Genomic DNA, 15,511 nt, shown 5'->3' with positions numbered 1-15,511 from the left:
AAATTATTGAATATTTCGATTTCCAAACACATTTGCCCTTTAAAATGCACAGTAAATCTTTGTTTATCTCACAGCTACTAAAAACAAGAGAACACACCATTGTTTAACTGTATATAGTTTTTTAAATTTAGATTGTAAAATATTTTTGCTGAACGCCTAGTCTAAATTTCCCAAAGTACTTAAAAAGGCTAGTCATATTTTTTTCTTTTGTAAACAATATTGTTGCACAATAATAACACATTTAATGATTAATTTTAATTGACTACCTAATGATTATGGGTAATGATGTGTTGGTCCTGCAGCTTTGAGTTCATTATTATTATTATATCATTATTATTATCATTTGTTAAAAAAGCGTGGTGCTGCGACAATAGTTTTTGTGGAACCTCACCGGATTACATTTTATTTTTCAGGATTCACAGATGAATAGAAAGTATCAAAAGAACACGAGCATTTATTTTAAATAAAAATCTTTTTTTTTTTTTATTCATTATAAATGTCTTTACGGGTCAACTTCCCAGCAAATCAGGTTTTCAACAACATTGATAATTATCAGAAATGTTTTCTTTGAGCAGATAAAGTCATCATATTTAGAATGGATTCCTGAAGATGCATGTGGACACTGAAGACTGGAGAAATGATGCTGAAAATACAGCTGCGCATCACAGAAAAGAAAAGTTACAGTTTTAACAGATATTCACACAGAAAACAGCTTTTTTTACATTTATTTTTAGAATAAATTAATGCACTTGCCTTTGGTGTGAGCAGAAGATACTTTTTTATGAAAAGAGATATAGATCTTCATCTTTATTTGTGTATTGTGTGTGACTTGTGTACGTCCATCTGGTGTGTGTGTGTTGTGTGTTGTGTGTGTGTGTGTGTGTGTGTGTGGTGTGCAGGTCAGAAGATGGCGTGGTCCCTCCTGCGTCCTCCAGAGAAGGTTCTGAGCGGAGGGAGGATTTCACTGTTCATTTACTCTGTGACCGTCAGAGAGATGAGTTTTTTAAAAACCCAGTGGATCCATCGACAACGACATCTTCATACACGGTAATCATAATCCGCCTTATCTATTCATAGATCAGATAGATAGTGTACTTGTTGTGTTTTTAAACCTTGTGTGGTCTTACTGTATGGCGGCAACCTTGGTCAGGTCGCTTCTTGTAAAAGAGATTTTAAATCTCAATGAGGACTTCCCTGGTAAAATATAAGGTAAATAAGATAGGTTCCATGTCTCTTTAATTATTCTGCCTCGAGGGGGTGGAAGTAAATTTGATAGATAGACATATAGACAGATAGACAGACAGACAGATAGATTATATAGATAGACAGATAGCACAGACAAGACAGAGAAGATAGATAGATAGATAGATAGATAGATAGATAGATAGATAGATAGATAGATAGATAGATAGATAGATAGATAGATGGGGGTATTACTGAGGGGATTCTGGATTTCTCTTTTTATCACTCCATAAATCAGAAAAAACCCGTCAACAGACAGAAAACAAACACATTTTTTGTCATGTTTTTTAGGAATACAATACTGTACCTGTCATCAATAATCGACACCTGAGTGATATATGAACAACCCCTCAGTAAAAACATTTAGGATTATAGGAGAGGAATAAAAACTGTAAGTTTTGGTGATGGTAATAGTGGCTATTGCATGCTGAATGGTGGGGACAAAAAAATTTCATGATCTTTAAAAAATATGGATTTTTGTCACGCATGGTTTGTATGAATACAAATGTTGTATAAATCATTGTGAATGGAATATGAACAAACCCCCTCATTAAAAACTTTATAGATATAAGCAAAAGAGGAATAAAACTGTAAGGGGGTTTTGTTTGTGTGACGTTACTGCTGAAGTGGCGAAAAAAATATAATAATCTTTAAACAAATATGACTTATTATCCACCATGTTTTTGGTAATACAATGTTGTATAAATCAGGTATGAATGAAATACTGAACAAACCCTCTATACAAACCTTCAGACTTATAGAGAGGAATAAAAACTGTAGTGTTTTGGTGTGTGTACGTGCTGCTTTGAAGTGGGGGGAAACAAGCATGTGATCGTTTCAAAATATGGATTTGGATTCCCATATTTTTGAGAATACAAATGGTTAACTAAAACAGTGTGAATGGACTAGGAAACCAACCCCATCTTATAAAAACCTTCAGATATAAGGGCAGGATATAACTGTCCGTTTATTGGGTGTGTGTAAGTGCGGCTGAGTGGAGGAGAAAAAAAACTATTTATTGAAGATATGGGTTGGAAATTAAATATCTACAGAAGACGATCGATAAATTGCACAATAAAATAACACACGTTGAATGTGTCAGGAAACTATTCTGGTAACGAATGCTTTAATGGACACACTCAACAGTACCAAAGTCTCAAATCATTGTGCATGCATGACAAATAACAATGTGTGTCTTCTTCTTTATAAAACTGTCAATTGTGAAGTGCGCAAATTAAAAAACTAAGAAATAAGAGCTTCACAACTTGACGTTTTCTGCTATGTTAAAAGATTTTTGTCATGGTAAACCATGTGCAGTATGAAGTGTGCTGGAGCCCGTCCCAGCCCTGCTGAGAACACTGATACGTGTTATTGATAAACGCTCTCCATCAGGGTCCATCACAGATCCAGCTGAGCCAGAGATCTGTTGAGGAGCACGCGAAGCGCCCAAACCGACTGGAAGGACGCCAACGGAGGGGGAAAACTGCGGCATCCATCACGCCAAACATCCACTCTCTGCCTCATGGGGTTCATGGTACAAAGCACAACTACAGTGCTGAAAAAGTTTGAAAAGTACAGCTCGCTTGTCAACATGGTTTGTGTTGGGTCGTAAGAAGCAGCGGGGAGGAGAGGATCTGGGCCCTGGATCCAGATGACGGTGCGATTATCACTCACACCATCTCCCATTCTGGAAAAATGAACCAGACCAACTGGGAGCGCCAAGGTAGACACACACACCCCACACACACACACACACACACTACCACATACCACACAACCACACAGCACCAAAAACCTACAAAAACAACCACCCAGCACACGAGACACTCACGTGACCCCCCTACAACCACAAACCCCCCCCCCCCACCCCACCAACCAACCCCCCCATTCCAAACACCACACACACTAACCCCAGACACACGACACCAACCCCTCGCCACCCCCACACCCCCCCCTCAAACCCAAACACTCACGCCCCCACCACCCCAGACAACCAAAAAAACAAATAACACACAAAACATACAACACAACACAACAAAAAAAAAAAAAAAACAAAACCATAAAAAACCAGAAAAAAAAAAAACAAAATAAAACAAACAAAAACACAAAAACCCAATCACAGAATGCAGCAAAAAAAAAAAAAAACAATATAACCAAACAAACAAAACACAAAAGCCAATCAAAAAAAAAACCAAAAACGCCAGACCAAAAAACACCAATAAAAAAAACCCCAAAAAAAAAAAACAAAAAAAAACACAAAAAACAACAACACAAAACACACAAAAACAAAACACAACCAAAACACAAAAAAAAAAACACCCTCCAAAAACAAAAACCAACCACCACAAAGCACCAAAAACAGCACCACAAACAAACAACAAAACAACACAAAACAAAAAAAACAAAAAAAAAAAAAAACCAAAAAGCAACAGCACAAAAAAAAAAAAAACAAAAACAAACAAAACCAGCAAACAACAAAACAAACGAGACCAAAAAAAAACACAAAAAAAACAAACCAAAAAAAAAAAACAAAAAAACAAAACTGCAACAAACACCCACAAAAAAAAACAACAGAAAAAAAAAAAAAACAAAAAAAAAAAAAAAAAAAACCAAAAACAAAACCAAATTTACAAAAATAACAAGACAACGACAAAACAAAAAAACCAAAAAAAAATGTGCACAAACAAAAAAACCACAACAAAAAAACTAAAAAAAAAACCAAAAAACAAAACAAACAACAAAAAAACACCACACAACAAAAAAAATATGAAATGAGACCCCATGATAAACGTTAGATTCACTATGAAAATATACACAAACACAAACATTACATCCGAGATGTACCAACGCAAAAAACCAAACACAAAAACAAACCTAAAACCCAACAAAACCAAAAAAACAAAAAAAAAAAAAAACCCAAACCCAATCCAAAAAAAAAACCAAAAACAAACAAAAAAAACAAACAAACCCACCAAAAAACAAAAAACAAACAACACACCAAAAAAAACCAACAAAAAAAACCAAAACAAAACAACAAAAAAACAAACCACCCAAAAATACAACAAAACAACTACCACACGCAACACAAAAAAAACAACAACAAAAGTAACCCACACAAATACAACAAAAAAAAAAAATAATAAACGAACAAACAAAAAATAGAGTAACCAGTGGCAAAAAAAGTAAAAAACAGAAAACCAAAAAAAAAAACAAAAAAAACACAACAAAACACAAAAAAAACAAAAAAACAAACACAAAAAACGCAACAAAAACAAAAAAAACAAACAACACCCCACTCACACAAAAAAAACAAAACCCAACAAAACACACCAAGAACAAAAAAAAAAAATAAAAAAAAAAAAAACAAATCCAAAAAACCACACAAACAAAAAAAAAAAAACACAAAAAAGCCAAAAAAAAAAAAAAAAACCACAAAACAACACAAAAAAACAACACCAAAAAAAAAAAAAAAAACAAAAAACCACACCAAAAAAAAAAAAACACAGAATAAACCAACACAAACACAAACACCAACAAAACCAAAACTAAACCAAAAAACAAACAAAACTCATCAAAAAAAAAAAACAACACAAAAACAAACAAAACAAACAAAAACAAACAAAAATAGCAAAAAACAAAACAAAGAACACACAAAAACCACAAAAACAAAAAAACAAACAAACCGAACACCTTCAAACACCAAAACACACAAAAAATAAAAAACCAACAAAAACAAAACCAAAACTAAAAAAAAAACAAAAAGGCAAAACAACCACAAAACAAAAAAAAAACAAAAAAAAAACCAAAACAAACAACACACAAAACAAAAAAAAAAAAACCAAAAAAAAAAAACAAAAAAAAAAACACAAAAAAAAAAACAACAACCACAAAAAACCACAAAAACAAAAAAACAACAACAAACAAAAAAAAAACAAAACAAAAAACCCAAAAAACAAACAAAAAAAAAAAAAAAAAAAAAAAAAAAAAAAAAAAAAAAAAAACCAAAAAAACAACACAACAAAACCAAAAAAAACCAAAAAAAAAAATGAAAAAAAAAAACAAACACCACAAAAACAAACAACAAAAAACCAAACAAAAAAAAAACAACAACCAACAAAAAAAAAAAACCAAAACAAACAAACAAAAAAACAACAAAAAAAAAAAAAAAAAACAAAAAAAAAACCCAAATCAACACAAAAAAACCAAAAAACAAAAACCAAACAAACACAAACACAAACAAAAAAAAAAACAAAAACTAAAAAAAAAAAAAAAAAACAAAACCAAAAAAAACCACCAAACAAAAACACAAACAAAAAAAAACAAAAAAAAACCACACAAAAAAAAAAAAAAAAAAAAAATCAAACCACAAAAAACACACAAAACAAAAAATAAAAACAAAAAAAACCAAAAAAAACAAAAACAAAAAAACCCCAAAAAAAACACAAACAAAAAAAAGAAAAAAAAAAAAACACAAAAAAACAAAAACACAAAAAAACACACAAAAACCACAAAAACAAAACCCAAAAAAAAAAACAACACAAAAAAAAAAACAAAAACACAAAAAAAAAACACAAAAAAAAAAACAAACAAAACAAACCCACAACACAAAAACACCAAAAAAACAAATCACACAATTCAACAAAAAAACAAAAAAAACAGCAAAAAAAAACAAAACACCAAAAAAAAAAAAAACAAAAACAAAACACAACAAAAAAACAAAAAAAAACAACAAAACAAAAAAAAACAAAAAACAAAAAAAACAAAAAGAAAAAAAAAAAGTGCAAAAAAAAAAAAAAAAAAAAAAAAAAAAAAAAAACAAAAAAAAAAAAAAAACAAAAAAAAAGACAAAAAATAGACAAAAAAAAAAAAGAAACCCAAAAAAAAAAAAAAGAAAAAAAAAAAAAAGACAAAAAAAAAAAAAAAAAAAATAAAAAATCAAAAAAAAAAACAAAAAAAAAAAAAAAAAAAAAAAAAAGAAAACAAAAGAAAAACGACAATAACAAAAAAAAAAAAAAAAAAAACAATACAAAAAAAGAAAACCAAGCAATAATCAAAAAAAAAAAAAAAAGCAAAAAAAATTTTTACTTTAAACAAAAAAAAAAACTAATGAAATGAAAAAAAAAAAAAACAAACGAAAAAAAAAAAAAAATCAAAAAAAGTATGTAAAAAACATAAAAAAAAAAGAAGACAAAAAAAAAAAAAAAAAAAAACAAAAAAAAAAAAAAAAAAAAAAAAAACCCAAAAAAAAACAACAGTAAAATTTTTTTTTAAAAAAAAAAAAAAAAAAGGTAAAACAAAAAAAAAAAAATGTTCTTACAAAAAAAAAACAAAAAAAAAAACAAAAAGAAACTGAATCAAAATCAAAAAAAAAAAAAAAACAAACAACAACAAAAAAAAATGGCTCAGAGAAAAACAAAAATCAAAAAAAAAAAAAACAAAAAAAAAAAAAAAAAACAAATAGGAAAAAAAATAAAAAACAACCAAAAAAACAAAATGTTGTTTTGAAAAAAAAACAACACAAAAAACCATCAAAAAAAAAAAAAAAAAAAACAGGGAAACTGCCGCGAACACTCAAAAAAAAAAAAATTCATGAGGTAGTCGAAAAACAAACAAAAAAAAAAAGTTTTGTGGGGTGGTTTTTAAAAAATTTGTTCAAAGAAAAAAAAACAAAAAAAAAACAAAATAAAAAAAAACAAATAAAATAAACAAAAAAAAATGAAAAAAACAAAAAAAAAATGAAGAACTTTATTTCAAGAAAAAAAACCAAAAAAAAAATAAAAAACAAAGTCATAAATAAAAAAAAAAGAAAAAAAAAAAAAAAAAAAAAAAAAATTTATTTTTCAAAAAAATAATTGTCAAAAAAAAAAAAAAAGGTCACAAAAAAAAAAAGATAAAAAAAAAAAAAAATTCTGGTAAAAATCAAAAAAAAAAAAAAAAAAGTGAAAAATCAAAAAAAAAAAAACTAAAAACATTTTAGTAAAACTGAAAAACTAAAAAAAAAACAAAAAAAAAAAAAATTAAAAAAAAAGTTTTTATAAAAAAAAAAAAAAAACACAAAATTTCAATTAAAAATAGTAATATTGATGTGTTTTTTAAACAATCAAATTAAAAACCAAAAATAAAAACAAACATTTTTAAAAAAAAAAAAAAAAAAATGTTATATGTACACACAAACAAGGTTAAATTAAAGTTAGAAGAAATTGACAACAAAAAAAAAGTTTAAAAAAAAAATAAAAAAAAAAAAAAAAAAACAAAAACAAAAAAAAAAACATGAAAAATGTCAACAACAAAACCAGCTAACACAAAACAAAAAAAAAAAAAAAGTCATAAAAAAATTAAAAAAAAATAAGGAGATCAAAAAAAACAGGTAAACATTAAAAAAAAAAAAACATTAAAACAAGCAATTATTTCAAGTTTTAAATGGTTTATGTTTCAGTTGAACAATAGATATGTGCCTACCCTTGTGTGTATTTATATCAGCTCTGTTGACCTTTAAGATTTATTTTAATTTAACTAACCAAAAGTAATAAAAATACGTTATTCAATGTTTGTATAAAGATGATAGATATTATATTTATGTAGAGAATGATGATGATGGTGTGTGTTGTGGTGGTTTGTAGTGTGGTGTTGGCAGTGGTTAAATATAGTCAGAAAAGAAAGATTTTCCTGGGATGCGAGCCTGGATTCATTCGACTTTATCACATTAAACATAGGTGAGTGTGAAAACAAACAATGAGTTTGATGTGTGTGTGGGGATGTCAGGAGAGAGAGGTGAGAGAGATGAGGAGTGTGTGGGTTTAGTATGTATGTGTTTGTTCAGTGTCCTAATGTGGTGTGTGTGGGTGTTTGTGTGTGTTCAGATGACATTGCCCCTGCACTCACGCCGAGGCCACACAATGGCAGCATCATGACGCGCCCAGCGGCGAACATGACTTCTAAACAGCACTGTGTGACGCGTCGACTGATCCATAGCACACACACGGGGTTTCACGCGTCAAATCGTCAGTGGACTACCAGAACTCAACAGCAGTGAATGACGACGTGAGTCAGATAGACAACTAAAAGCGCGCCGAGTTTACACACACAACACGCCCTCACCACACACCACCCACCCACACACACACACACACACACACACACAGCGCCACAACATTACACACACACACAACACCACACACATCACACACACAGCAACCACCAGCCTACGCACACACACAGGACAACGCTCTCGCACACACACATACACACGCACACACACATGCACACATAGACACGCGGCGGCTGCACACACACACACACAACACACACACACACATATATATTACACCACACACATACCATATGCACCACACACACATCCACAACACACCACACACATGCACACAACACACACCCACACACACACACACCACACACACACACACACACAGCACATAACACACACACACACACCACACACACACACACACACACACCACACACACTCTGTTAAACAACACCCGTTCTAAAAGTTTGGTGTTGGTCAGCGATTTTTAAAATGTTTTTTGATAGAAGTCTTTTTCCTGCTCACCGAGCAGCATTGATTTTGAATCCAAATACAGCAAAAACTTGTGAAAATAGTTCATTCGAATGTAAAATAGCTTGTTTTCTATGTGAAATATCTGTTAAACTGTAATTTATTCTGTGATGCCACGCTGTATTTTCAGGCATCATTACAGGAGCAGTCTTCAGTGTCACCATGATGCTTCAGAAAATCATTCTAATATGATGATTTGCTGCTCAAGAAAGCATTTCTGGCTGATTATTATCAATCGTGAACACAAGTTGTGCTGCCCAATATTTTTGTGTGAAACTGAATATATTTTATTTTTCAGGAATTCACAGATGAATAGAAAGTTCAAAAGAACAGCATTTATTTGAAATAAAATATTTGAGAAGATTATAACCCTGTCTTCACTGTCACTTTTGATCAATTTAATGCATCTTGACTCAATAAAAGTAATCGTAACTTTTGCAATACAGTGTTTTTAATTCCTGTTTATCTTTTTTCAGGATGGACGAACTGTTCGCAATCAAGAAAATAAAAACGAAAACATTTTCCCTCTCGAAAGACGATTCGACCAAGAAGTGTGAAGCAAGTCAGGTGAGAATGAGATGAACACGACATCCTCCTCCTCCTCCCCTCCTCACGTTCCATCGTGCGATCCACCACATTTGTGTTTGTTTTTCAGGGAGCTGGATCATCTCCAACCTCTGGAAGTTCTTTGGAGGTTGTGTGTGGAGTTCCTAACGTTGCCGCTATATAAGCAGAGTACTGCCCTAAAGGAAGCCTAACCGCACGTCCTGCTCAACGACGATATATTCCGTTTGAACTGGGGCTTCAGGTTTCACACACACACAACACATCACACACACACACACACACACACTCACACCTCTCCACACAACACACAGACACAGACACACATCACAACACACAACACACACAGCGACACACAACATCACACACACACACACACCACACACACATCGACTCAGAGAGACACCCACACACACACCACCCACACACACACAGACACACAGACCCTCAGACACACACGACACGACACAGACACTCTCTCTCTCTCTCTCACACAACACACACAACTACACACCCACACACACCCAGACACACACACACCACACACACACACCATTAACACACACACCACACACACACACACACACCAGACACCCACAACACACACGCACACACAACACACATACCAACACACACACACCACACACACACACACACGACCACACACACACACACACACCACACACACACAGACAGCACACGACACACAGACATCACACACACACACACACACCGCCACCACACACCCAACACACACAGACACAAATCACACACACACACAGACACCACACACCACACAACACACACAACCAACACACACACACAACACACCACCGACCGACACACACCACACCCCCGCACACACACCACACTCACACATACCCTATTAACACTGAAACACACCCCGTACACACACACTCTCTCTTATCTTTTTTGTGTGCATACAGTGGCCAGCCATTATTTTGGCTTGTCCAGGCTCTCTAACCAGTTATGCCTCCCACCGCCTGCCTGAAACTCACACAGTCAAAGTGCAATAACAATGGACAGTGGTTTCTGTCCCATAATGCAGGGTTCTCCTATCGCTACCAGATATCGCTCTGCGAGGATGTCGTTACCTGCATTCTAGTTAAGATCTGCCACGGAACGCCTGAAAATCATCCAACTGGGGTGATCGCCACCGCTGGTGTGTGGTAGATCACAGGTAACGTCTCACACACACACACACACACACACACACACACACACACACAACCTGTGCTGAGTCAATGCAGACGCGTCACAGGACCTCGTGGTTTCCGTTCAGATTACTGTCTGGTGGATTGTTGGTCTGGCGGTGAGTGACTTGCGCAGTAACCTCTCCACCACATACCAGTCAGAGACTGAAGTAGGTTTACAACGCCGCCCATAGGGCCCAGAGCGGCAGTCCAGGAGCCCAAGCTGACCGTTAAGACGTGTTCATGTGAACAAACACAACCCACGGAACCACAACCTCCAAACCGCCACAGCATCGCACAACACACTTATCCATTGTCTCTGCTTCAAGTTGCCGCTATTTCAATCGATCTTACTTGACGATCGCGCACCGCGCAATGATCCAGTGCCGGTTGAGCTTGTTTGACAAACCAAAAAAAAAAGTTTTTATTTAGGTATTATTTTTAACAAAGCATTTCTAGTATAGTTCTTTATTATATTTTTATTACTTTTGTTTTTTTTTTAGATGTTAGTTTTAGTTCATGTTTAAAGTTATTTATTTTTTAAAAGCATGTTCTGTATAGTGTTTTTGATTTTTTTTTTTTTTATTATTTTATTTTTTGACGTTTTTTTTTAATAGTTTTAGTTCATGTTCATGTTATATCTATTTATTTTTAAAGCATGTCTGTATAGTGTTTGATTATTTTTTATTTACCTCGTTTTTTTTATATTATTATTTTATTTTAATTTTAGTTCATGTTTATTTATTATATTTTGTTGAAAGCATGTCTGTATAGTTTTTATTATTGTTTTTAATGTTACGTTTTTTTTTAATATTTGTATTTGTTTTTATTTCATGCTTCATTTTTATTTTAAATAACATATTCAGTTAAATAGAAAAATAAAGCCTGCATTTAAAAATATAATATATTTTCTAAATAGTTATGGATATATTGGTGAGATAGTTTAGTTATTGCAGTATATTTCCACACAAATGTAACAAAAAAATGATCCAAAATTAAAAATTGTTGATTTAAATTTGAAAAACCGGAAAGAGTTATCTGTTGTTTTTATTTGCAGCTTAACAAAATAACTTGTTATACAGTTTTATAAAAAAAGTCTTGTAGGGTTTAATCATCTGTATTTATATTATATTATATTATATTATATTATAGATATGTTAGGTAGTGCTGGGCTCCAATTGTGAATGTAAAATTGGAACAAAAAGAGAAATATTTTAGATTTTTTAAATATTATTATTTCACACAAAAGCGTTAAAAACAAATCACACTGAGCCTATTTTAATTATCTGTTTCCCATTAAATATACAAAAAATCTATAATGTATTTGGATTACATGAGCAAAATCGACAATTAAATCTTTAATCACAATAGTGTGTATGATTTAGTAATCGGGCAGCATGAAAGAGTCCATGATTCTGACAGAGCATACTCTGTATACTTGTTTTGTTAGATTATAGGTCTTTCTTGTTTGTAAAACTTTTATTTTAGTTGAGTAAACTTAAAATTTTTATAATTTTTTTTATTTTTTTGTCCATTTTTATTATTAGTTTTTAAATATATTATATAATTTAAAAATATGTATCGTATTTATTTATTTTTATCCTATTTAGATTTTATTTATTTATTTCTTTATTTTTATTTATTTATTAATTTTTATATTTATTTTTTATTTATTTAGTTTATTTATATTTTAATTATTTATTTATGTACTTTGTTAAACCAAATAAGAATGTTGCGTGTGGCAACTATCTGAAATACAATCAGTTTATGTTTTTTATATTTTAGTTTTTTATACTCATATTTTCAGTTAAGTGTCTATATATATTTCGAGTGACAGTAATGTGTTTCTGTATCTGTGTGTGAGGCGGAGGACAGCTCGTCTGGGTACTGCAGCCTGGTGTCCTCCGCTGCCGGAGCTGATTTTCGGCTGAAAGCCGCAGCAGCACCTGCCCCCTGTTCCTGCTGAATACGCTGAGGTCCTTGACAGAACAAACCGCACACTGTGTGTTTTTCTACTTAGTGGAAAATGAAGCCTGGTGTTTTGAACAACAGTTCGTGACTGGTGCATCTCAGTGCATCGTGTTTCCTTCCTTGAGCATCGTTAAAGACTTTATTTGGCACGTACTTGCTTCTACTAGTTGTCGTTTAGTTCCTTCAGTCGTCCTTGCCCTAGTGAGTAGTAAGGACTTGGCTTCTCAGAATAATACAAGCTCGACTCAGTTCTAAAGAGCTCAAATACAACAGAGGAAAGAAAACAAACAAGCATCCACGGCAGTAGAACCGGCAGCGGCTGATCTCATGAAACGTGATTCTTGGCATGTGTTGTGGATTCAGCCGAAAATGAACGTCTCTCATGCTCTCGGTCCATGTTCAGCTGATTCGCCGATGCCGGGCTCATAACCCCCCGCCCACCGGCCCACCTTTGAGCAGATCCGCAAGTTTTGTCAACCAGAATCAACGCCTCACAAAGTCCAGTCCTGTAGACATGATGATGGAGCTGGGGTAGGTCCCACACAACACACCACCCGTACACACACACACACACACACAAACTACCACACACCACATATACAAAACATACAAACATACACACACATACAACACACACAACACACACATGATACAAAACATACACACATACACCACCTTACATCAAACAGACCTGGTGTGTTGTGGTAGTGTGTGTGGTGTGTGTGTGTGTGTTTGTAGATTGAGAAGTACAGTAAAGCATCTGGAGGTTCTGGTCGGTGAAACGCACAACCCCGACCCAACTCGATGCTGGAGAAACAGAAGACTGACAGACACTGCTTGTTACAGTAAAAACACGCAACAATCATCTAATACCTTGACATTTTTTTCACTGACAAGACATGGAAAAATTAAAATATCAAAAGATCCATCAATACGAAGTGATCATTACTGACCGGATCCTAATCTAGGGGGGGGGATTCCAGTCCTAATCGTATGCTATAGTGCTTAAATTAAAATAGTTTATAAAAAAGTGGCTTTATTAAATTACCAAAAAAGGTCGCCTCAGTGTTTCAGTGATGAGTGTCAGTGTATTGGGGTGTTTACAACAGGGTGTGTGCGTGTGTGTGTGTGTGTGTGGTAGTGTGTGTGTTGTGTGTTGTGTGTGTGTGTGTGGTTGTGTGTGTGTGTGTGTGAACCCTTAAACCTCAGATATTTTATGGATGCTGCCTAAACAGTTGGCTGATGATCCTGCGACAGGGCAAACCGCTACAAGCCCAGAGTTACGTCAGTGCCACCGTGTTACTTCAGGTAACCACACACACACACACCCACATACATACATACATACACACAGCACTCTCACTCACACACACACACACACACACACACCCTTGGCTGTAAATTTAACTCTTCCTCAAGTCCATCCAGATATAGATGAGTGTGTTTTCCGTCATCAGGTTTGTCAGAAAATGTATACACTGCATTCAGTGTCCTCCATCAATGAATGCTCTTTAGTGAATGGGTGCCGTCCAGAATGAGAGTCCAAACAGCTGATATAAACATCAACATAATCCCACAAATAATCCACAAGCACTCCAGTCCATCATTGAACATCTGGAGCAGACAAAAGATGAAACAACCATCCACATTTAGATGTTGTTTAACTCAGAACACATAGATTCAATAATCCATAATAACAGCGTCCCTCCAGTTGAAAAAGTGTTCGTGATGTGAATCATGAGAAGACAATCTGGCACAGTCCACGTAGTGTTTAAAAACAGCGCTGAAACAAATATGTGTCCGGATTTGGATGTGAGAGACAACCGGAGATTGCACTTTTTTCACTGGAGGAAGTGTTATTATGGAGTATGCACCCGTACTTTTCAGTTTCAACATCATCTTCACGGCTCTGATGTGTTTCACTCTTTTGTCTTCTTCAGTCATGTTCACTGTGATGGACTGGAGTGCTGTGGATTACTTGTGGGATTAGTTGTGATGTTTTTATCAGCGTGTATGGACTGACTCATTTCTGACGGCACCCATTCACTAAAGAGCAATCCATTGCTGAGACACTTGATGCAGTGCTACATTTCTACAAACCTGATGAAGAACACAAACTCATCCCTGATCTTTGGTGAACTGAGGATGAAGCACATGTACAGCACATTCGATCGTTTCTGTGTGAACCTATTCTTTCACCCATGTAATTGTAAAGTAACTACAGATTATTTTTCTTGTTACTAGAGACATATTCCGTTTTGTTCTTCTCTTTGGAGTCTCTCTTCATGTGACATTTCCGTCCGGTCATTTTCCAGGTGATATCGTGTGGGATTCACGCAGGTTGTCCAGCACTAGCACTCCTTAACCAGGTTGGTGGATATTTCCTCAACGAAACTCTACAACCACCTTTCGACCGAGATCATCGACAACTATGATGTTTATAAAGTGGAAACCCTACGGCGATGGCTTGTATGTTTTTTCCACAAACGTGTTAAACGTCTCAGTGGTTTACTGGACTGTCGGGCATACAATAAATTCACAGAGTCGCAGAGATGTTTGACGTGAGTGAGCTAATAAATTGATTTAATACCCCTCATTGGGCTAAATGCTAAATAACTGTAATATTTATTAGGGTTATTGTTGTGCTCCCAGTTCAGTATTTGTTGAAGTAATTTTTGGTTTTGTATACAGTTGTTTAGGTTAACATCATTCTTATATTATTCTTGTTTGCACTTTACAGTAAGGGGTTCCTTTTAGTTAATATTAGTTAGTAACACCACTAACAGTACATTAATTACAGTAGTTTATTAATCTCTGTTAATGAAAATGACAGTCGTTTTCACAGCGCATTAAACTGTTTTACAAGCACAACTTTGCACCACAATTGATTGTGTCATGGAATCTTTCGTATCATGTTTAACTAACTAAGAACCCTGTGTTGTAG

This window comes from Cyprinus carpio, chromosome A23 (genome assembly GCF_018340385.1).
Source record: "Cyprinus carpio isolate SPL01 chromosome A23, ASM1834038v1, whole genome shotgun sequence".
In the NCBI taxonomy this organism is placed as follows: domain Eukaryota; kingdom Metazoa; phylum Chordata; class Actinopteri; order Cypriniformes; family Cyprinidae; genus Cyprinus; species Cyprinus carpio.
The sequence above is the reverse complement of the archived record's forward strand: the minus strand, read 5'-3'. Positions refer to the sequence as shown.